Consider the following 23,606-nt stretch of genomic DNA (forward strand, 5'->3'; position numbering starts at 1 on the left):
CCTCCAGCTCCATTTTTCGTTCTCAAGATTGCTTTGGCTATTCGGGGTCTTTTGTGTTTCCATACAAATTGTGAAATTTTTTGTTCTAGTTCTGTGAAAAATGCCAGTGGTAGTTTGATAGGGATTGCATTGAATCTGTAGATTGCTTTGGGTAGTAGAGTCATTTTCACAATGTTGATTCTTCCAATCCAAGAACATGGTATATCTCTCCATCTATTTGTATCATCTTTAATTTCTTTCATCAGTGTCTTATAATTTTCTGCATACAGGTCTTTTGTCTCCTTAGGTAGGTTTATTCCTAGATATTTTATTCTTTTTGTTGCAATGGTAAACAGGAGTGTTTTCTTAATTTCACTTTCAGATTTTTCGTCATTAGTGTATAGAAATGCAAGAGATTTCTGTGCATTAATTTTGTATCCTGCTACTTTACCAAATTCATTGATTAGCTCTAGTAGTTTTCTGGTAGCATCTTTAGGATTCTCTATGTATAGTATCATGTCATCTGCAAACAGTGACAGCTTTCATTCTTCTTTTCCGATTTGGATTCCTTTTATTTCTTTTTCTTCTCTGATTGCTGTGGCTAACACTTCCAAAACTATGTTGAATAATAGTGGTGAGAGTGGGCAACCTTGTCTTGTTCCTGATCTTAGTGGAAATGGTTTCAGTTTTTCACCATTGAGGACGATGTTGGCTGTGGGTTTGTCATATATGGCCTTTTTATGTTGAGTAAAGTTCCCTCTATGCCTACTTTCTGCAGGGCTTTTATCATAAATGGGTGTTGAATTTTGTCGAAAGCTTTCTCTGCATCTATTGAGATGATCATATGGTTTTTCTCCTTCAGTTTGTTAATATGGTGTATCACGTTGATTGATTTGCGTATATTGAAGAATCCTTGCATTCCTGGGATAAACCCCACTTGATCATGGTGTATGATCCTTTTAATGTGCTGTTGGATTCTGTTTGCTAGTATTTTGTTGAGGATTTTTGCATCTATGTTCATCAGTGATATTGGCCTGTAGTTTTCTTTCTTTGTGACATCTTTGTCTGGTTTTGGTATCATGGTGATGGTGGCCTCCTAGAATGAGTTTGGGAGTGTTCCTCCCTCTGCAATATTTTGGAAGAGTTTGAGAAGGATAGGTGTTAGCTCTTCTCTAAATGTTTGATAGAATTCGCCTGTGAAGCCATCTGGTCCTGGGCTTTTGTTTGTTGGAAGATTTTTAATCACAGTTTCAATTTCAGTGCTTGTGATTGGTCTGTTCATATTTTCTACTTCTTCCTGGTTCAGTCTTGGCAGGTTGTGCATTTCTAAGAATCTGTCCATTTCTTCCAGGTTGTCCATTTTATTGGCATATAGTTGCTTGTAGTCATCTCTCATGATCTTTTTGTATTTCTGCAGTGTCAGTGGTTACTTCTCCTTTTTCATTTCTAATTCTATTGATTTGAGTCTTCTCCATTTTTCTCTTGATGAGTCTGGCTAATGGTTTATCAATTTTGTTTATCTTCTCAAAGAACCAGCTTTTAGTGTCATTGATTTTTGCTATTGTTTCCTTCATTTCTTTTTCATTTATTTCTGATCTGATCTTTATGATTTCTTTCCTTCTGCTAGCTTTGGGGTTTTTTTGCTCTTCTTTCTCTAATTGCTTTAGGTGCAAGGTTAGGTTGTTTATTCGAGATGTTTCCTGTTTCTTGATGTAGGCTTGTATTGCTATAAACTTCCCTCTTAGCACTGCTTTTGCTGCATCCCATAGGTTTTGGGTCGTCGTGTCTCCATTGTCATTTGTTTCTAGGTATTTTTTGATTTTCCCTTTGATTTCTTCAGTGATCACTTCGTTATTAAGTAGTGTATTGTGTAGCCTCCATGTGTTTGTATTTTTTACAGATCTTTTCCTGTAATTGATATCTAGCTCATAGCGTTGTGGTCGGAAAAGATACTTGATACGATTTCAATTTTCTTAAATTTACCAAGGCTTGATTTGTGACCCAAGATATGATCTATCCTGGAGAATGTTCCATGAGCACTTGAGAAAAATGTGTATTCTGTTGTTTTTGGGTGGAATGTCCTATATAAATATCAATTAAGTCCATCTTGTTTAATGTATCATTTAAAGCTTGTGTTTCCTTATTTATTTTCATTTTGGATGATCTGTCCATTGGTGAAAGTGGGGTGTTAAAGTCCCCTACTATGATTGTGTTGCTGTCGATTTTCCCTTTTATGGCTGTTAGTATTTGCCTTATGTATTGAGGTGCTCCTATGTTGCGTGCATAAATATTTACAATTGTTATACCTTCCTCTTGGATCAATCCCTTGATCATTATATAGTGTCCTTCTTTGTCTCTTGTAATAGTCTTTATTTTAAAGTCTATTTTGTCTGATACGAGAATTGCTACGCCAGCTTTCTTTTGATTTCCATTTGCATGGAATATGTTTTTCCATCCCGTCACTTTCAGTCTGTATGTGTCTCTAGGTCTGAAGTGGGTCTCTTGTAGACAGCATATATATGGGTCTTGTTTTTGTATCCATTCAGCCAGTCTGTGTCTTTTGGTGGGAGCATTTAATCTATTTACATTTAAGGTAATTATTGATATGTATGTTCCTATTCCCATTTTCTTAAATGTTTTGGGTTTGTTAGTGTAGGTGTTTTCCTTCTCTTGTGTTTCTTGCCTAGAGAAGTTCCTTTAGCATTTGTTGTAAAGCCGGTTTGGTGGTGCTGAACTCTCTCAGCTTTTGCTTATCTGTAAAGGTTTTAATTTCTCCATCAAATCTGAATGAGATCCTTGCTGGGTAGAGTAACCTTGGTTGTAGGTTTTTCTCCTTCATCACTTTAAGTATATCCTGCCACTCCCTTCTGGCTTGCAGAGTTTCTGCTGAAAGATCAGCTGTTAACCTTATGGGGATTCCCTTGTGTGTTATTTGTTGTTTTTCCCTTGCTGCTTTTAATATGTTTTCTTTATATTTAATTTTTGACAGTTTGATTAATATGTGTCTTGGCGTGTTTCTCCTTGGATTTATCCTGTATGGGACTCTCTGTGCTTCCAGGACTTGATTAACTATTTCCTTTCCCGTATTAGGGAAGTTTTCAACTTTAATCTCTTCAAATATTTTCTCAGTCCCTTTCTTTTCCTCTTCTTCTTCTGGGACCCCTATAATTCGAATGTTGGTGTGTTTAATGTTGTCCCAGAGGTCTCTGAGACTGTCCTCAGTTCTTTTCATTGTTTTTTCTTTATTCTGCTCTGCAGTAGTTATTTCCACCATGTTATCTTCCAGGTCACTTATCCGTTCTTCTGCCTCAGTTATTCTGCTATTGATCCCATCTAGAGTATTTTTAATTTCATTTATTGTGTTTTTCATCGTTGCTTGGTTCCTCTTTAGTTCTTCTACATCCTTGTTAAATGTTTCTTGCATTTTGTCTATTCTATTTCCAAGATTTTGGATCATCCTTACTATCATTATTCTGAATTCTTTTTCAGGTAGACTACCTATTTCCTCTTCATTTGTTAGGTCTGGTGTGTTTTGACCCTGCTCCTTCATCTGCTGTGTGTTTTTCTGTTGTCTCGTTTTGCTTATCTTACTGTGTTTGGGGTCTCCTTTTCACAGGCTGCAGGTTCGTAGTTCCCGTTGTTTTTGGTATCTGTCCCCAGTGGCTAAGGTTGGTTCAGTGGGTTGTGTAGGCTTCCTGGTGGAGGGGACTAGTGCCTGTGTTCTGTTGGATGAGGCTGGATCTTGTCTTTCTGGTGGGCACGTCCACGTCTGGTGGTGTATTTTGGGGTGTCTGTAGCCTTATTATGATTTTAGGCAGCCTCTCTGCTAATGGATGGGGCTGTGTTCCTGTCTTGCTAGTTGTTTGGTATAGGGTGTCCAGCACTGTAGCTTGCTGGTCGTTGAGTGAAGCTGGGTCTTGATGTTGAGATGGAGATCTCTGAGAGATTTTTGCCATTTGGTATTACGTGGAGCTGGGAGGTCTCTTATGGACCAGTGTCCTGAAGTTGGCTCTCCCACCTCAGAGGCACAGCCCTGATGCCTGGCTGTAGCACCAAGAGCCTTTCATCCACACAGCTCAGAGTAAAAGGGAGAAAAAATAGAAAGAAAGAAAGAGGATAAAACATAGTGAAGTAAAATAAAGCTATTATAAAGCAAAGCTATACAGACAAAATCTCACCCAGAAGCATATACATATACATTCACAAAAAAAGGAAAAGGGGAAAAATTAATATATCCTGCTCCCAAAGTCCACCTCCTGAATTTGGGATGATTCGTTGTCTATTCAGGTATTCAACAGATGCAGGCACATCAAGTTGTTTGTGGAGTTTTAATCCGCTGCTTCTGAGGCTGCTGGGAGAGATTTCCCTTTCTCTTCTTTGTTCGCACAGCTCCCGGGGTTCAGCTTTGGATTTGGACCCGCCTCTGCGTGTAGGTCGCCTGAGGGCGTCTGTTCCCCGCCCAGACAGAACGGGGTTAAAGGAGCAGCTGCTTTGGGGGCTCTGGCTCACTCAGGCCGGGGGGAGGGAGGGATACGGATGCAGGGCGAGCCTGCGGCAGCAGAGGCCAGCGTGACGTTGCACCAGCCTGAGGCGCGCCGTGCGTTCTCCCGGGGAAGTTGTGCCCGGATCATGGGAGCCTAGCCATGGCAGGCTGCACAGGCTCTGGGGAGGGGAGGTGTGGATAGTGACCTGTGCTTGCACACAGGCTTCTTGGTGGTGGCAGCAGCAGCCTTAGCATCTCATGCCCGTCTCTGGGGTCCGCGCTGATGGCCGCGGCTCGCGCCCATCTCTGGAGCTCGTTTAGGCGGCGCTCTGAATCCCCTCTCCTTGTGCGCGGCAAAACAAAGAGGGAAGAAAAAGTCTCTTGCCTCTTCGGCAGCTGCAGACTTTTTCCCGGACTCCCTCCCGGCTAGCTGTGGCGCACTAACCCCTTCAGGCTGTGTTCACGCCGCCAACCCCAGTCCTCTTCCTGCGATCCGACCGAAGCCCGAGCCTCAGCTCCCAGCCCCGCCCGTCCCGGCGGGTGAGCAGACAAGCCTCTCGGGCTGCTGAGTGCTGCTCGGCGCCGAGCCTCTGTGCGGGAATCTCTCCGCTTTGCCCTCCGCACCCCTGTGGCTGTGCTCTCCTCCGTGGCTCCGAAGCTTCCCCCCTCCGCCACCCGCAGTCTCCGCCCGCGAAGGGGCTTCCTAGTGTGTGGAAACCTTTCCTCCTTCACGGCTCCCTCCCACTGGTGCAGGTCCCGTCCCTATTCTTTTGTCTCTGTTATTTCTATTTTCTTTTGCCAAGTACATGGGGAGTTTCTTGCCTTTCGGGAGGTCTGACGTTTTCTGCCAGCGTTCAGTGGGTGTTCTGTAGGAGCAGTTCCACGTGTAGATGTATTTCTAATGTATCTGTGGGAAGGGAGGTGATCTCCGTGTCTTACTCTTCCGCCATCTTCTTCCGATTCCTATCTCATTGTGGTTTTGACTTACATTTATCTGATGATTAGTGATGCTGAGCATCATTTCGTGTACCTGTTGGCTATCTGTATATCGTCTTTGGAAAAATGTCTTTCTATTTTATAATCAGGTTTTTGATACTTAGTTTTATGAGCTGCTTATATGTTTTGGATATTAACTCCTTATCAGTCATGTAATTTGCATATATCTTATCCCATTCAGCAGGTTATCTTTTCATTTTGTTGATGGTTTCCTTTGCTGTGTAAAGTCTTTTAAGTTTATATAGGTTCCATTTTTTTACTTTTGCTTTTGTTTCTCTTGCTTGAGAAGACAGGTCCAAAAAAATATTGCTAAAATTTATGTCAAAGAGTATTCTGCCTATGTTTTCTCCTAGGAGATTTATGGATTCAGGTCTTACATTTAGGTCTTTAACCCATTTTGAGTTTATTTTTGTTTTGGTATGGGAAAATGTTCTAATTTCATTCTTTTAAGTGTAGCTGTCCAGTTTTCCCAGCACCACTTATTGAAGATACTGTCTTTTTTCAATTGTATTCTTGCCTCCTTTTTCATAGATTAACTGACCATAACTGTGTGGGTTTATGACTTGATTCTCTATTCTGTCCCATTGATCTATGTGTCTGTTTTTGTGCTCCTATTATGCTGTTTTGATACTCTACCTATGTAGTATACTCTGAAGTCTGTAAGCATGATACCTCCAGCTTTGTTCTTTTTTTCTCAAGATTCTTTTGGCAATTTGGGGTCTTTTGTGGTTCCATATAAATTTTAGGATTATTTGTTCTAGTTCTATAAAAAATGTGATAGCTATTTTGATAGGGATTGCATTGAATCTGTAGATTGCTTTGGGTAGTATGGACATTTTAATAATATTAACTCTTGCAATCCATGAACATAGGATATCTTTCCTTTTTTTGGTATCATCTTCAATTTCTATCTTCAATGTCATATAGTTTTCTGAGTATAGGTCTTTTCACCTCCCTGGTTAAATTTATTCCTAAATAGTTTATTCTTTTTGATGTGATTTTAAATGTGATTGTTTACTTGCTTTCTCTGAGAGTTCACTATTAGTGTGTATAGAAAAGGTACAGATTTCTGCATATTAATCTTGTATATTGCAACTTTACTGACTTCATTTACAAGCTCTAGTAGTTTTTTTGTGTATACTTTAGGGTTTTCTATATATAGTATCATGCCAACTGCAAATGGTGACAGTATTGCTTCTTCCTTTCCAATTTGGGTTCCTTTTGTTTCTTTATCTTGTTGATTGCTGTGGCTAGGACTTCCAATACTATGTTAAATGGAGGTGGCAAGAGTGGGTATCCTTGTCTTGTTTCTGATTTTAGAGGAAAAGTTTTCAGCTTTTCACCGTTGAGTATGATGTTAGCTATGGGTTTGTAATAGATGGCCTTAATTATATTGAGATATGTTCCCTCCTTACCAATGCTAATGAGAACTTTTATCATGAATGGATGCTGAATTTTGCCTTTTATTTATCATGAATAGATGCTGAATTTTGCCAAATGCTTTTTCTTCATCTGTTGAGATGATCATGTGATTGTTATCCTTCCTTTTGTTAATGTAGTGTATCACATTGATTGACTTGCAGATACTGAACCATCCTTGCATCTCTGGCATAAATCCCACTTAATCATGGTGTATGATCCTTTTTATATACTGTTGAATTCAATTTGCTAATACTTTTTGAGGATTTTTACATCCATATTCATTAGAGACATTTGCCTGTAATTTCCTTTTTTTGTAGTGTCTTTTGTCTGGTTTTAGTATCAGGGTGATGTTTACTTCATGGAATGAGTTTGGGAGTGTTTCCTCCTCTTCAAATTTTGGGAGTAGTTTGAGAAGGATAGGTTTTAGCTCTTGTTTATTTGTTTGGTGGAATTCCCTGGTGAAACTTTCTGGACCTGGACTTTTGTTTTCTAGGGGTGTTTAAATTATAAATTCAATTTTAGCTCTAGTGATCAGTCCATTTAGATTGTCTATTTCTTCCTAATTCAGTCTTGTAAGGTTGTATATTTCTAGAAATTTGTCCATTTCTTCTAGGTTGTCCAATTTGTTGGCATATTACTGTAGCATTTTGTTAGGATTTTTTGAAACTCTGTAATGTTGGTTATGTCTCTGCTTTTATTTTTTATTTTGTTTATTTGGGTCCTCTCTCTTTTTTTGCTTAATGAACCTGGCTTAAGACTTATCAATTTTGTTTAAATTTTCAAAAAACCAGCCCTTGGTTTCATTGAGTTTTTTCTATTGTTTTCTGGTCTATTTTATTTATTTCCTCACTTCTTCTGACTTTGGGGTTTGTTTGTTTTTTTCTAATTACTTTAGATGGTACATTAGGTTGTTTGAGATTTTTCTTGTTTCTTAAGATAGACCTATACTGCTATAAATTTCCCTCTTAAAACCACTTTTGTTGAATCCCTTAGATTCTGGAAAGTTGTGTTTTCATTTGTCTCCAGGTATTTTTTGATTTCCTCTTTGATTCATTAACTCATTGGTTTTTTAGTAGCATGTTGTTTGTTTAGTCTCCATGTGTTTGTGTTTTTCCCCTTTTTCTTCCTGTAATTTCTAGTTTCGAATCATGGTCCAAAAAAAAAAAAAAAATGCTTGATGTTATTTCTACCCTCTTAAATTTGTTGAGATTTGTGTATCTATTATAGCTTTTTGATTGACGGTTACCATGGAATTCATATTTGTTGACCTATATCTATTGTTTTAAACTGGTGGCCATTTAAGCTCAAACACATTCTAAAAGATCTACATTTTTTTACCTCTCTCTCCCACATTTTGTGTTTTTGATGTCATATTTTACATTTTCATGTTTATCCCCCTCAATTCTAAATGATAATCTTGCTGGGTAGAGTATCCTAAGTTGTAGGCTTTTTCCTCATAGCACTTTGAATATATCATATCACTCTTTTCTGGCCTGCAAAGTTTCTGCAGAAAAATCAGTTGATAGCCTCATGGGGGTTCCCTTTATACAACTTTTTCTGACTTTTGCCATTTTAATTATAATATGTCTTGGTGTGGTTCTGTTTGGGTTCATCTTGTTTGGGACCCTCTGTGCCTCCTAAACCTAGAAATCTGTTTCCTTCTTCAGGTTTGGGAATTTTTCAGCCATGATTTCATCAAATATATTTTTGACTCCCTTTTTTCTCTTCTTCTGGGACCCCCTTTAATATGAATGTTGATATGCTTTTTGTTGTAGTAGAGGTCCCATAAACTGTTCTCATTTAAAAAATTTTTCCGTTTGTTGTGATTGAGTGATTTCCATTATTCTATCTTCCAGATCATGTATGTATTCTTCTCTCTTACCTACTCTGCTTCTATTACCCTAGTCCTTCTATTGTGTTTTTCATTTCAGGTATTATATTTTTCAGTTCTGTTTTTTTTTGGTATTTCAGGTATTGTACTTCCTTGTTGAAATTTTTGCTGTGTTCATCATCTATTCTTTTCCCTAATTCCGTTAGCATTCTTAATACAAAAGCTTTGAACTCTTTATCTAGTAAAATATTTATGGTTTCATTAGTAGTTTTTTTCAGGGGTTTTCTCTTGTTCTTTCAATTGAAACAAATTCCTGTCTTCTCATTTTGCTCAAGTTTCTCTCACTAAGAAATTAGGTGAAACACTTACCTGGTGCAGTCCTAAAGGGTTGTCCTTGTGTGGGAGCTTCCCTATACAGTCTGTGTGCACAGTGGCTTTGGCAGGAGAACTGGATCAGATGTGAACATGAGTTATGTATTCCCCCAGGGTGTGCTGGCAGCTATCACCATGGTAGAAGGTGGACCTGGAGATGGACAGCCTAGAGCCAGGTGTTAGCTGGGGCTTCTCCTCTATTCAGTGGCCAACACTACCCAACTGGGGGTGGGGCAGGTCCCAAGTTGCTGGAGCAGAAGTCTCAGGGTTGAGTCTCAGCTGGCTCCATTTCCTCTAAGTGTGGGCTCTCCCACCACCCAGCACTGCACCCTCGCCCCAGAGGGGTGCAGTCCTGGATCAAGAACAGCTGGAGCAGCCACAGGCTGTGGCAGTCCCGGCCCTAGTGAGAGTTCTGGGCTGCTGTCGATGCACTGCCTCAGTAAGGACCAGTTATTTCTTTTCCTGATCCTGTTCAGATGCTGTTCTGGGTCTAGGCTGGCTCTGTCCCTCACAACTGCACACTCCCCTTGGCTGCTACAGCCCTAGCCCTAGGGGGAGTTGACCATAGAGCAAGAGGTGCTAGTGCAGGCTCTTGACGTGGGCTATGGTGTGGACTGGGATGATCATGGGAAACTGGCCAGAGCCCCATGCAGTTTCAGTCTGCTTCCAATGCCTTGTTTTGGGAGTGTGTGCACACTCTTCAAGAGTGGAGTCTAGGTTTCTTACAGTTTTCCTGTTGCTTCCACTTGTTTTCAAACCAGCTAAGGGAACCTGACTTTCCAGCACTGGTCCCCAGGGTTGGGGTATTCAATATGTGGTTTGAACCCTCATGCCCCAGGGAGGATCTTTGCCTGTGTAATCCCCCTCCCTCCTCTTCTGTGTTCCCTTCCAGGGGCACAGGTTCTAACATGACTGCTTCTCTTCCCTTCCTACCCAATTTCGTGTGGATCTTTTTTACAGCCTTGGTTGTACAAGAGTCTTTCTGCCAGTCTCCAGTTAGTTTTCAGTGAGAATTGTTCCACATGTAGATGTATTTTCGATGTGTTCATGGGAGGAGGTGAGCTCCACATCCTCCTACTCTGCCATCTTGATCTCCCCTCTTCTATGCATCAATATTGTTAGAGTGCTTAGAATAGTACCTGGTGCATAATAAATGGTACATAAATGTTTGTTTATAAAAGAAGTGGCCATATGGTAAAATCTCTGGTTTGGGAAATTCCTAGTAATTTGATGTGGCCAAAGGCGTGAGTCAGCAGGTTTCTCTCCTCTATATTTTTAATATAGACACTTACTTAAGAAACTTGATTAGCATTCATGGGCTTAGGAGTCAAATTCCCCACTGTTAATTATTAATGAATTCAGATATCACTTGGGGCCTCTCTGCCCATTAGAGATTTTGGTAACTTTGTCTTAATGATCTAGGTCTCAACCATTAGGAAAAGTGTTGAGTCCTCTCCCTAACTTCTGAACATGTCTGATGTTGTAATAGGGATTGGAAACTGGATAAAGTACCTTTCTCTGTCATGTAAAAGAGGGTCCTACATTTCAGTGTAGAATGGTGACTGTCCGGTAAGCAGCAACTCCTTCCATTCCTAGTGTCGCTTCCTATTCCCAGAATGCTGCTGCTGGAACTCCAGGCATCAAATCCTAGTTGTAGACCAGAAGAAAGATTTCCTAAAAAGTGAAAAAAGAAAAAAAACAAAACCTTATTGATTCTTTTTAAAGGAGTCTTAGAAGAAATTCTAGAAAATAATTCTGCCTTTATCTCTTTAGCCAGATACTAGAGAGGATCAAAAACAATCTTTTAGATGAACACACATTGTCAAGGGATAGATATTAGGAGGTAACTTTTCAGTTTTTGCATGCAATTCCCTTGTCACTACTCCCAAATATCTCAGACCTATGTATGGACGTGAGTGTATACTCCATCTCTCACCAGCCTTCAGAAGAAGTCTATCTCATAATATTATATTTTGAGACTTACTGAAGTTCATTACAGGTTTAGAGATGCAGGAATCACAGGTAAGCCATTTGGCCACTTAAGCCTATGTCATTTTACCCAACAATACTTTTCTGTGAACCTCCCCTATTCCTTCCAAAAACTTTTTATAAGGTCAGAGCTTCCAATATGTGACTTTTTCTGCTACCCACAGACCCCTGGAACATACTGCCTAGCTCTCTCCCTGTTTCCCCTCAGTTCTTTGAGGGAAGTGATGATCAGCTAGTTAGAAAGCTGGAGAACAAGAATAAGGATAGCAACCAACCATTTATCAAGTGTCTGGCATGTGGCAAATGCTCTGTTATATAACTAATTTTTATAACAACCTATCGGAGAGGCTGCTGTCATCCCATTATCACCAATGAGGAAATTCAGGCTCAAGAGACTATAGTAAATGGCCCAATTTCATTTAAGCAGTGCTTACATTATTTGTGGCTCATACATTTATTCACTTGTGTGTTCTTTCATTCAATATTTCATTTTCACAAAACTCAATGAGGACATAAATGACAAATTGGGATTACAACCAGGGGCAAACAGTCAAATAAGCTCTCTGTTTTATGTGATTTTCCATCTAATTCTTTTCAAACCTTCTCTCCTCCAGGACAAACAGGCCCACTTCCTTCAACTCTCTCTCTCTGAAATTACAAGGGTTTCTAGATCCCTTATCATAAAAGCCTCCTCTTGACACGTTCCGGTTTGTCAATGCCATTCTTGAAATGCTGCTCAGAGTTGAAACTAATTCTAGATGTGGACAAAAAGCAAAACCAAACAAACTTTAATTCAAGACACTTCTTTCAATTGTAGACGGTCAGATCAAAGAGGACAACTACTCTATTAGAAGTTGTATTACTAGCACCAAGTGCTAAGGCTCGCACAAGGTGAATAATGAGATTTTGAAAGGACTTGGGTTGTACAGTTTAGTGATGATTTTATTTAGTGGAATGGGAGAACTGTCTACAGATATCTGAAGGGTTGTCATGTGGAATTGGGATTCGAGTTGCCTTTGTTGCTCTTAATAACCTTCTTCTATTAATAATAATAACTATTATTTATGGAGCACTTTCTAAATATCAGCTAAGTATATGACTTGGAATATACTTTATTCCCTATAACAACTTTATTATTTGGGAATTATTATCATTTTGGAAATACTATTTCTATAAAATACAGAAAGCAGCTGAGGTTTGGAGAGTCAAACTATTAATACTTAGGAACACTCAGAATAAGTAGTAATGAGAATCAAATCCATAGCTCTGCTGACTTAACCCAAAGCAGTGAAATTACTGAATTTTGGACCATTCTCATTTATACCCAAGGCCTCAATTTCTCATCTGTAAAACAAGCAGTTTGAGTCCTAGGCTTCACATAAGCAGTAGTGTGCTGGAGCCCACGTGAAATCTGAGAGCTGATGGGTTTATTTTTAGAAATGGTGTGAGCTGGTTTTAAACACAGCATCACTGACCATTTAACATATTACGTTAAAATATAAAGTACTCAAATTCATCATTTTCTAATATTTGACTTCATTTGACTATTTTATCTATTCTCTTTAGGATGTGAATAGCTATTGCATTTCTATGGTGGAAATAAATATTATAAAATAGCTGTGCTACTGCCATCTTTTCCCAGCTTCCCATTCAGTGGGGTCATTTTATAGCTTGATATCTGCCAGATGGGAGTATTTACACCATGAAAATTGGCAAATACTACAAATCAAGGTTCAGTTTATTGTTTTGTTGATTGTATTGACTTATGAAAGTGATGGAAAATATAATACAGATTAAAATGTCATATCTATAGGCATTACAGCTGAGTTGCACAAAAAATAAGGAAATATTCTCCCAGTATTTGAAAACCATGATCCAATTCATAAAAGAAAGCACTCAATGTCTTTGATGAATGAAAGAAGTTCCAACCAAATTTGTTTTTTCACTTTGTCTTATTCATTAACATAAATGGATGTTTGTTGGCTGACATTTTTAATTTGTCAGTTGGAAAACAGGTTAGCTATAATGAAGCATTCAGTACAGTCATCGAAAATATTCAGCGAGAATCATTTGGCTATAGGGAATTTATAATAATGTTATTTCTATTTATTAACTTGAGCTACATAGCCTTTATAGACATAAAGTATATATGTTTATATATAAATGTAAATATACACGCACACATAAAACACTGTGGAGCTGGTTGGTAAATGCTCACTAGCACGTACTTAAACTGCATATAAGGCCTTTCTTATCTTTGATATTTTAGGAGTCTAACCAGGACCAGAAGGTAGACACCACAAAAAACCAAGCACTGTGAAGAATTAGACAGGTAGTGAGGTCCCCATCGCTATGCTGATGACAAAGCCACGTCACAGGGGAGAGGAGGATGCGGGATCTTCTTCCTCTCCAATCAGAAAGTTTCATAGCAGCTCAGGAAGAGGACGCCAGTGTGAAAGGTGGGTACAGTGTATTCACAAGGCAGTAGCCAATGGCTTGTGAGACTTTCCAGAGTCTTATCTATTTGTTGATATCCCGCCATAAGCTGAAACTTTCTGGAGGGTCAGAATACATGACTCCTTGAGCCTATTTCCTCCACTTCTGTGTAAGCTTCCTCAATGGCTGTGTATCTTAGGTGTTTATGTATTAGCCTCTCATGTGAGAGTTTATGTTTCTTGGGTCTGAAGACTGTGTCTACCTATAAATAAGAGTTGCTCAAGAGATCTTTTTTTTTTTTTCTCTTTGAGTGCATTTGGAGGGAAATCATTATAAATTCAGTTTGTTCTCCCTCTTAGTTCCTCAAACTCTAGAACTGTGCAGAGGTTATAAGAAAACCTTATCTCAATAAATTCTCTCTACTGCCCCATCCTTAAAAACAGAGTGGTTTTCTCTTCATCAATAGACAACATCCTGGCATGTTAGCTGTAGATTACAGTGTTTAACTGTGATGATTTCCTTAGAACTTCAGGACCAAATTCAACTGAAGCAAACCAGTGAATACGTTTTCTTTATTAACTTGGTATTGATACTTGTTTAACATCAGTGAAAAGCCAAGTAGAGAGAATTTGAATGTTAGGAAGTTAATATCGACTGAGTGTGCACTGTGTTCCAGAATTGTGCTAAACACATTACGTATGTTTTAATCTTCATCATTGTACAAGGGAATAGACAGGCTGAGAGGTAAAGATGGCTTACCCGACACCAAACCAAATACCTTGTAGGTGGCAGAACTAGGATCTGACCCCCCCCCCATTCTAAATACTGTTGTTTTTCATATCAATCCCTTTGCCTCTTTGTAGAACGCTTCTATTTGTAAATACATGTTTCAACATTTATCTATAGGATAACCAACCATTCAATTGATATTTCATAATTATTTATAGGAATAGAGTATCATAGTGACAGAGCGAAAAGGAGTATTTGAAAAAACTGTAGAGATTGCGTTGGCTGTTTTTGACTGACTCAAAGACATGAAAAAAAAAAAAAGCCCAGAATGGGTCTGAGCCCTTAAACCCGTGAGACCCGTATATTCTGCTGTCAAAGACCCCGGTTCCCCACCCCCAGGTTTCTCTAACCATTGACCCACAGCCTCCTTGCACATGACTGAGTTCAGTCTCCTTCATTCACTGTCCAGCTTCTCTAAGCTCCTCCTTCTCTTCCGGTGCTTCTCACTCTTCATCTCTCCAGAAAATACTTGCAACCATTTCTAGCCCTTAAAACCCTAATGTTAGCCCCACTGGCCCCGGGGATGTGCACTAAGGCACTAGCTGCAACATGGTTTTCCTTATTTATTCTGACTCATTATCTTTAGAGTTGTCAGTACCACTGAGGGTATGACCTGGATACTCTGCCACGGTTCACATGAACCCAGACCTCAGAAGAACCTGATGAAGTGTTTGTTTGTTAGGCTTAAAACCATGCAGCATGTGGCAAATCTCTGTATCATAACTTCCTTACTTATAGACACCTGCTGCATTTCTTCCAAGTAGCCTTAGCTCTTAACATCTTGTACAGGGATATATATGAACCCATTATTAACTGAAGTCTCCAGAAAAGCAAATGTAAAAAAGGTGTTACCTGAGGTCAAGAAACAAGACCCAGAACTGCAGAAATGACTTTGCACACACACATACTCTTGGGAATTCAGTAATGGAGTAAACATAACTTGATCTAATTAATAGTCTCAAAGATAACTCCATATACATTATTCTGGTATAACCTACAAAACAAACATCCTAAATCTGTATTTTGGCAATACTGCACATGTGTAGGTTTCAGGACACTTTCCTAAGTGTCGTAAGGATTAAGAAACCAGTATCTTTTAGAAGGAGAGTGATAACGTTGATTTATGTTTTAAGGGCTTACAAATGATGGAGACAGAATAATTCTGAATAATATGCAGAAAGTATATGCCTACTGAGCTTCAAAAAAATGATGATTTCTAAGTCAACTGCTGAGTTTTCCTAAAGACACTTCTAAAAACTTTTGAGAGACACAGAAGAAAAAAAAAAAAGCAATAGAAAGTCTTCTCAAAGGAGTTACACTCTGTTCTCTCCCTTGTGCATTTCAAAGAAGCTATTCAAAGCTAGTACATTTTAACATATAAACCAGGACTATGCAGCTAGCCCAACTATCAATTTATGTTTTTTTGAAACAACTTGTATTTTGCAATCCACTCTCCCTTTTAATTATTACAACAATGACTTAGAATAATGTTTCTCTTAACTAACTCAGAGCTTGTATTCTCATTACCCACTGCATTGCTAGTCATTTTTTTTCCCCACCAGTATTTGGCATTCTACAGCAGGTATGGGGTTTGTATCTTCACAGGCCAGCCTGTCTGGAAAGGGCTTTATGGCAGCGCTACTGAGTATTTTCTCCCCTCAGCCTCCATAAAGTGGCCACTTCCTTGATTTCCACATCTGCCAAGCTGGAATAATGTCACCTTCTCTGGGGCGATGCTAGGAGCAAATGAAATAGCTCTTGGTACATGCTTCTTTCTCTGTAACAATTATTAATTACTAATCCTGTCCTCTTCTCCATAGCCCTTTCCTGTCCCTCCTCACTGCCCTTTCAGCTGTGCTGGTTTCTGGGAGGAAGACGCTGGACTCTGATTAAGAAGGGCTTATTGCCATCCCAATGCTGCCAATCGTTATCTCGGCCTGTTTTCTCCATTGTGAAAACACTTGAGTTACGACCCCGTCTGATTATCTTAGCATTGCTTGTGGTTTTTATGTAGTCTAACTTTGACTATTTTCTATGTACTGGACACTGATCTAAACAATTTACAAATGTTTATTTCATTTATATATCTTTAAGGGGATATTTTAAATTTTACAAATCAAGGTAAATATATTATTATCCCAGCTGGCAGATGAAGAGGTGGAAGTACTCAGTTGATACCCAATTTTCCCAGAGCTTTACAACGATTAAAAGGGAAACAAAGCAATTTGAATTCAGACTACAAAGCTTCTCCACCACCAATCCAACCCACGGCAGTGGCCTCTTTTGAAATTTCCAGCATCAATTTCCCTGACTTATTGGTTTTGACCATTCAGCACAGGCCCTGTAGCCAATTAAAACCATTTCCATGGTCACTACTAATTCAATCTGACTCACTTCTACAGACACTGCTTTCCTGAATTTCTTCTCTTTTTTATCCCTTCCTCTGCTTCTTTTTCCCTCCAACAAAAATTGTGTTCCAGGAGATATACTCAGGAGTGAGGATTCAGAAAAGAATAATAAGATTGTTGGTGGTCTGAAACACGGCACAGTGTAACTGTGTAGGAGGGCAGAGATAGATTTGACACAGGGAAACTGTAATGTCATACGTTATTTCCCCCTGAGAGGCAGAGAGAAAGAGAGAGAGAGTTAGAGACACAGAACACATCCCAGGAAAGTCACACAACCAAGCAGGGGCATAGAGACAGCAAACAGAGTGGACAGAACCATAAACTCTCCCTGGGGAGCCTTGGGGAAGGTTTCCCAGAGGTGTTCATATTTGAGCTGAATCTTGAAGAAAAGGAGGCATTTCATGTAAAAATATGGAACATCCTAGGCAAAGAGAAGACTAAGGAAAACGCCCTATTTTGTGTCAGGAATGGAGCATTTAAAGGGACTGGCCTTGGGGAAGGAGAGAAGGAACTAAGGTTGAAAGGGGTGACTTGCAGGCAACATCTAAAGGGTGTGTGTGTCCATACTTAAGATATTTTTATCACTTCTGGTGAGCACTATAAAGCCACTGAAAGATGATCAGATTTATCCTTTATAAGCTTATCTTGCAGATACTCTGGAGAAGAAACTGGAGTGGAAAGCTCTTGTAGTAGTTTTGTTAAGAAATGATGAGGTGATAAACCTTTAGCCAGACTCATCAAGACAAAAAGGGAGAGGGCTCAAATCATTAAAATTAAAAATGGAAAAGGAGAAGTTACAACTGACACCACAGAAATACAAAGGATCATAAGAGACTACTACAAACAACAATATGCCAATAAAATAGACAACCTAGAAGAAATGGACAAATTCTTAGAAAGATACAACCTTCCAAGACTGAACCAGGATGAAACAGAAAATATGAACAGACCAATCACAAGTACTGAAATTGAAACAGTGATTAAAAAACTTCCAACAAACAGAAGTCCAGGACCAGATGGCTTCAAACGTGAATTCTATCAAACAGTTAGAGAAGAGTTAACACCTATCCTTCTGAAACTCTTCCAAAAAATTGCAGAGGAAGGAACACTCCCAAACTCATTCTATGAGGCCACCATCATGCTGATACCAAAACCAGACAAAGATACCACAAAAAAAGAAAATTACAGGCCAATATCACTGATGAACATATATTCAAAAATCCTCAACAAAATACTAGCAAACCGAACCCAACAATATATTAAAAGGATCATACACCATGATCAAGTGGGATTGAAGAATCCTAGGGATTCTTCAATATCCTCAAATCAATCAGTGTGATACACCATATTAACAAACTGAAGAATAAAAACCATATGATTATCTCAATAGATGCAGAAAAAGCTGTTGACAAAATTCAACACACATTTATGATAAAAATGCTCCAGAAAGTGGGCATAGAGGGAACTTACCTCAACATAATAAAGGACACACATGACAAACCCACAACTAACATCATTCTCAATGGTTAAAAGGTGAAAGCATTCCTTCTAAGATCAGGAACAAGACAAGGATGTCCACTCTCACCATGTTTATTCAACATAGTTTTGGAAGTCCTAGCCCTGGCAATCAAAGAAGAAGGAATAAAAGGACTCCAAATTGGAAAAGAAGAAGTAAAACTGTCACTGTCTGCAGATGACATGACACTATACATAGAAAATCCTAAAGATGCTACCAGAAAACTACTAGAGCTCATCAATGAATTTGGTAAAGTTTCAGGATATAAAATTAATACACAGAAATCTCTTGCATTCCTGTACACTAACAACAAGAGATCAGAAAGAGAGATTAAGGAAACAATCCCATTTACCGTCACATCAAAAAGAACAAAATACCTAGGAATAAACCTACCTAAGGAGGCAAAAGGCCTGTAACTCTGAAAACTATAAGACACTGATGAAAGACATCAAAGATGACACAAACAGATGGAAAGATATACCATGTTCTTGGATTGGGAGAATCAATATTGTGAAAATGACTATACTACCCAAGGCAATCTACAGATTCAGTGCAATCCCTATTAAATTACCAATGGCATTTTCCACAGAGCTAGAACAAAACCTTTTTACAATTTGTATGGAAACACAAAAGACTCTGAATAGCCAAAGCAATCCTGAGAATAAAAAACAGAGTTGGAGGAATCAGGCTCCCTAACTTCAGACTATACTACAAAGCTACAGTAATCAAAACAGTATGGTACTGGAGCAAAAACAGAAATATAGATCAATGGAACAGGATAGAAAGCCCAGAAGTAAACCCATGCACCTATGGTCAATTAATCTACGATAAAGGAGGCAAGAATATACAATGGAGAAAAGACAGCCTCTTCAATAAGTGGTCCTGGGAAAACTGGACAGCTACATGTAAAAGAATGAAATTAGAACCTTCTCTAACACCATACACAAAAATAAACTCAAAATGGATCAGAGACCTAAATGTAAGGCTGGACACTATAAAATTCTTAGAGGGAAACATAGGCAGAACACTCTTTGACATAAATCACAGCAATATCTTTTTGGATCCACCTCCTAGCATAATGAAAATAAAAACTAAAGTAAACAAATGGGACCTAATGAAACTTAAAAGCTTTTGCACAGCAAAGGGAACCATAAACAAGACAAAAAGACAAAGAATGGGAGAAAATATTTGCAAATGAAGTGACCAACAAGGGATTAATCTCCAAAATATACAAACAGCTCATGCAGCTCTATGTCAACAAAAAACAAACATCCCAATCAAAAAATGGGCAGAAGAGCTAAGTAGACATTTCTCCAAAGAAGACATCCAGATGGCCAAAAAGCACATGAAAACATGCTCAACATCACCAGTTATCAGAGAAATGCAAATCAAAACTACAATGAGGTATCACCTCACACCGGTCAGAATGGCCATCATCATAAAGTCTACAAACTGCTGGAGAGGGTGTGGAGGAAAGGGAACCCTCCTACACTGTTGGTGGGAATGTAAATTGGTACAACCACTATGGAGAACAGTATGGAGGTTCCTTAAAAAAACTAAAAATAGAACTACCATATGATCCAACAATCCCACTCCTGTACATATATCTGGAGAAAATCATAATTCGAAAAGATATATCCACCCTAATGTTCATTGCAGCAGTTATTTACAATAGCCAAGATGTGGAAGCAACCTAAATGTCCATCGACAGATGCATGGATAAAGAAGATGTGGTATATATATATATGATGGAATATTAGCCATAAAAAGGAACGAAATAATGCCATCTTGCAGCAACATGGATGAACCTAGCGATTGTCATACTGAGTGAAGTAAATTGACAAATATCGTATGATATTGCTTATATGTGGAATCTAAAAAAAATGGTATAAATGAACTTATTTACAAAATATAAACAGACTCACAAATTTCAAAAACAAACCTATGGTTACCAAAGGGGAGACGTGGAGGGGGGAGGGATAAATTAGGAGCTTGGAATTAACATACACACACTACGATATATAAAACAGATAACCAACAAGGACCTACTGTAGAGTACAGGGAACTCTCTCAATATTCTGAAATAATCTATATGGGTAAAGAATCTAAAAAAAAAAAATGAATATATGTAAATGTATAGCTGAATCACTCTGTTCACTAACAGTTTATTTGCGGATGCTGAAACGTGAATTTTCATTTGTCAAATCTGATTCTTTTGATATTTTTTCAGCCATTCTAAACGTCCATCAACAGAGGAATGGATAAAGATGCGGTATATACACACACACACACACACACACACACAATGGAATATTACTCAGCCATAAAAAAGAACAAAATAATGCCATGTGTGGCAACATGAATGGACCTAGAAAGTGTCATACTGAGTGAAGTAAGGCAAACAGAGAAAGACAAATATCATATGATATCACTTATATATGGAATCTAAAAAAATGGCACAAATGAACTTATTTACAAAATAGGAATAGAGTTACAGATGTAGAAAACAATCTTATGGTTACTGGGGGATAAGGGGATGGGAGAGGGATAAACTGGGAGATTGGGATTGACATATACACACTACTATATATAAAATAGATGACTAATAAGGACCTACTTTATAGCACAGGGAACTCTACTCAATACTCTGTAATGAGCTATATGGGGAAAGAATCTAAAAAAGAGTTGGATATATGTATAACTGATTCACGTTGCTGTACACCTGAAACTAACACAACACTGTAAATCAACTATACTCCAATAAAAATTATAGAAAAATCTATTCTTAGCTTGCAGACTTACAAAAACAGGCAGTGGGCTGTATTTGATCTGCAGGCTATAGTTTGGTGACCCTTACTCTTCAGCAAGGTGGTTAAAAGTACAAACTCTTTAAAAAAAAAAAAGTGCAAACTCTTAACCAGACTGTTGGGTTTGTTTCCAAACTACTCCATTTGCCAGTGGTACATTTTCATGTCCAGGTCAAAGAAAAATTTACTTTGATCCTGCTTTGTTCTCTTATCTTTCTATCCTTTTCTTAGGCAAACTTCTTAAAAGAGTAATCTGTACTCCCTCTCTGCAGCAAATTGTGTTTTACAAAAAAGGCTTCAATAATGCTTCTTGTCTCTGATGCTCTTCCAGAATCATGCCCCCTCCCTTAACCCCCATCAAGAAGTAGTATTTGTGTTCCCTCCCCTTGAAACTGGACAGACCTTTGTGAATACTTCAACTAATAGAATGCTACATAAGTGATGCTATGAGACTTACAAGCTGGATCATAAAAGGTAATACAGCTTCTGCCTGCCTTGTTTAGGACCTGTGCCTATGGACCCTGGAACTGCCATGTAAGAAGTCTGTAATGACTATTATTTCATCTTAAAGTCTTTCATTAGAGAAGTCTCTAAAGCTGAGGTGGACATAGGCAAAGAAAGAGCTGTCCATGTGTATTGTGTGCCTCGAATATAAGGCATCTGGGGCAGAGAGTTGGCCAGTGATGTCAGCAGAAGCTTAGGCCAGTGATGTCAGCAGAAGCCATTTCATGGAAGACTTTAATTATAGGTTTAGGATCTTAGACTGGACCTTAAGGGCAATATATGGCCATTCTTTAATGGCCGTATATTTCTGTTTCAGAGGGACCACTCTGATTGCAATAGTAAGGTTGGATTAGAAGGAAGAAACAATGGTTTTGAGAGACCTGCTGAGAAGAAGCCCCTGGTATAGTCTGAATGATGAGGACTTAAAGAAGGGCAGTGGTAATGGACATGCATAAGGGAATAGGATCAAGAGAGATTCCAGAGACCAACTGGGAAGAAGAACACTGCCTATCTAGCTAATGCACAGAAATCAAAACAATTGGTATTTTAGTATCTTCCACTACTGTCATGTTAATAGAATAGATCCCTCTTTTATATAGCTAAGCCTCCTAGCCTTTCTCTTTCATGACTTTTCTTTTTCTCCTGCCAATATGCAGTATGGTTCCCATGTGGGTGGTTCATCTCCCTTCTCTTTAGCAGACGATGGGGAACCGCTCCTTGAATGCAAGATGCCACAGATAAGCTCAAAGCTGGCCCGATATGGTGAAAGGGCTTCTGTGCTCCCCCTGTGTAGCACCTGCCTCTGTAGGCTACAGACCTAGTCCCCTGAAAATACCCTGGGAACCCACTCCTGAAGCATCCTCCCAGCTGTTATCTTGACACAATCACTGTGTTCTGGGTTTTTAATCTGGGAGATTAAATCTTTACATGCCTGAGTGGAAAGATCATATCCTTGTAATTTTTCACCTATATAATTTCTCAGATGCCGTAGTTTAACCTGTTGTATTTATGGCCCAACTGTAACTTAGAATACTTGTAAAATGACAATTTCAAAGGACAGCTCTTTCAAGTTGCCACTCAAAGCAGCTTTCTGAGTGAGTGTAGTGAACTGTGGTAAAACTGATCATTTCAGTCAATTAGATTTTTAGGCTAGTCACTTTTTACTGTTCTGAAAGAGAGAACGAAAGGATTTGAAAGCTAGAATCAATTACTGTCTAAATGTAGATCAAGGAGGAAGATACACAAAAAACCGTATTTATACGTTTTTTTGGTAGAGATGAACCTTGTAAAGGTCACTGGAGTTCTATTATGGAATGTTCATTTTACATGAAGTAGAAGTCACTGTTAAGAAAAAAAAAATGCCTAACAAGATCCTTTGAATAGAAACTGGGGACAAAGAATTAAAAGGTTGTTATGGGAGAATAGAAATGCTCCAGCTAGGAAAGCGAGGGGCTTGTGAAATAAATACCTAAGCAGACCCAATCAGGTAGGGTATTCTTATAAAGACATTATTGATTGTTGATTCAGAAAGCTCTAAGTCTTATATAGTAGATATTCTGTGATCGTTCATTTCTTTTATCTATACCCAAGACTGGATTACAAATGTTTAGAGATTGTAAAAATGTCTAGTAAGAGATTGTGCTCTCTCTTTAGGTAACTGAAAAATCAAAACATCACTAATAGTAAAGTAAGATTAATAGTAAAGTAAGATTAAAGATAAAGAACATCAGAAATACTCTAATCTTATAATATATACTTTGCAATTTCAAATTTTAAAAAGTCTTTCAAAATGTTTTCTCACGTTTAAAACAAATTTCCTAGGGATGGTAAAAAGACGATGTAGGTCAGAATTGGATTGGGGCCATCCAGCAGCACTAGTTTTTTTTTGTTGTTGTTGTTTTTTAACATCTTTATTGGAGTACAATTGCTTTACAATGGTGTGTTAGTTTCTGCTGTATAACAAAGTGAATCAGTTATACACATATAATATGTTCCCATATCTCTTCCCTCTTGCGTCTCCCTCCCACCCTCCCTATCCCACCCCTCTAGGTGGTCACAAAGCACCGAGCTGATC

The 23,606-nt window shown here is 38.6% G+C and overlaps 1 long non-coding RNA gene across 6 annotated transcripts in view; it reads right to left on the minus strand.

Moving 5' to 3' along the window:
* LOC132351824 (uncharacterized) overlaps nucleotides 1–23,606 on the minus strand; it is a 267,722-nt gene that overhangs the window by 27,253 nt on the left and 216,863 nt on the right. For all 6 annotated transcript variants that reach the window (XR_009498492.1, XR_009498493.1, XR_009498490.1 and 3 more), the window contains one exon: nucleotides 10,596–10,757. This is a non-coding gene — a long non-coding RNA (uncharacterized LOC132351824). The remainder of the gene's footprint in view (nucleotides 1–10,595; nucleotides 10,758–23,606) is intronic.

This window comes from Balaenoptera ricei, chromosome 17 (genome assembly GCF_028023285.1).
Source record: "Balaenoptera ricei isolate mBalRic1 chromosome 17, mBalRic1.hap2, whole genome shotgun sequence".
NCBI lineage: Eukaryota > Metazoa > Chordata > Mammalia > Artiodactyla > Balaenopteridae > Balaenoptera > Balaenoptera ricei.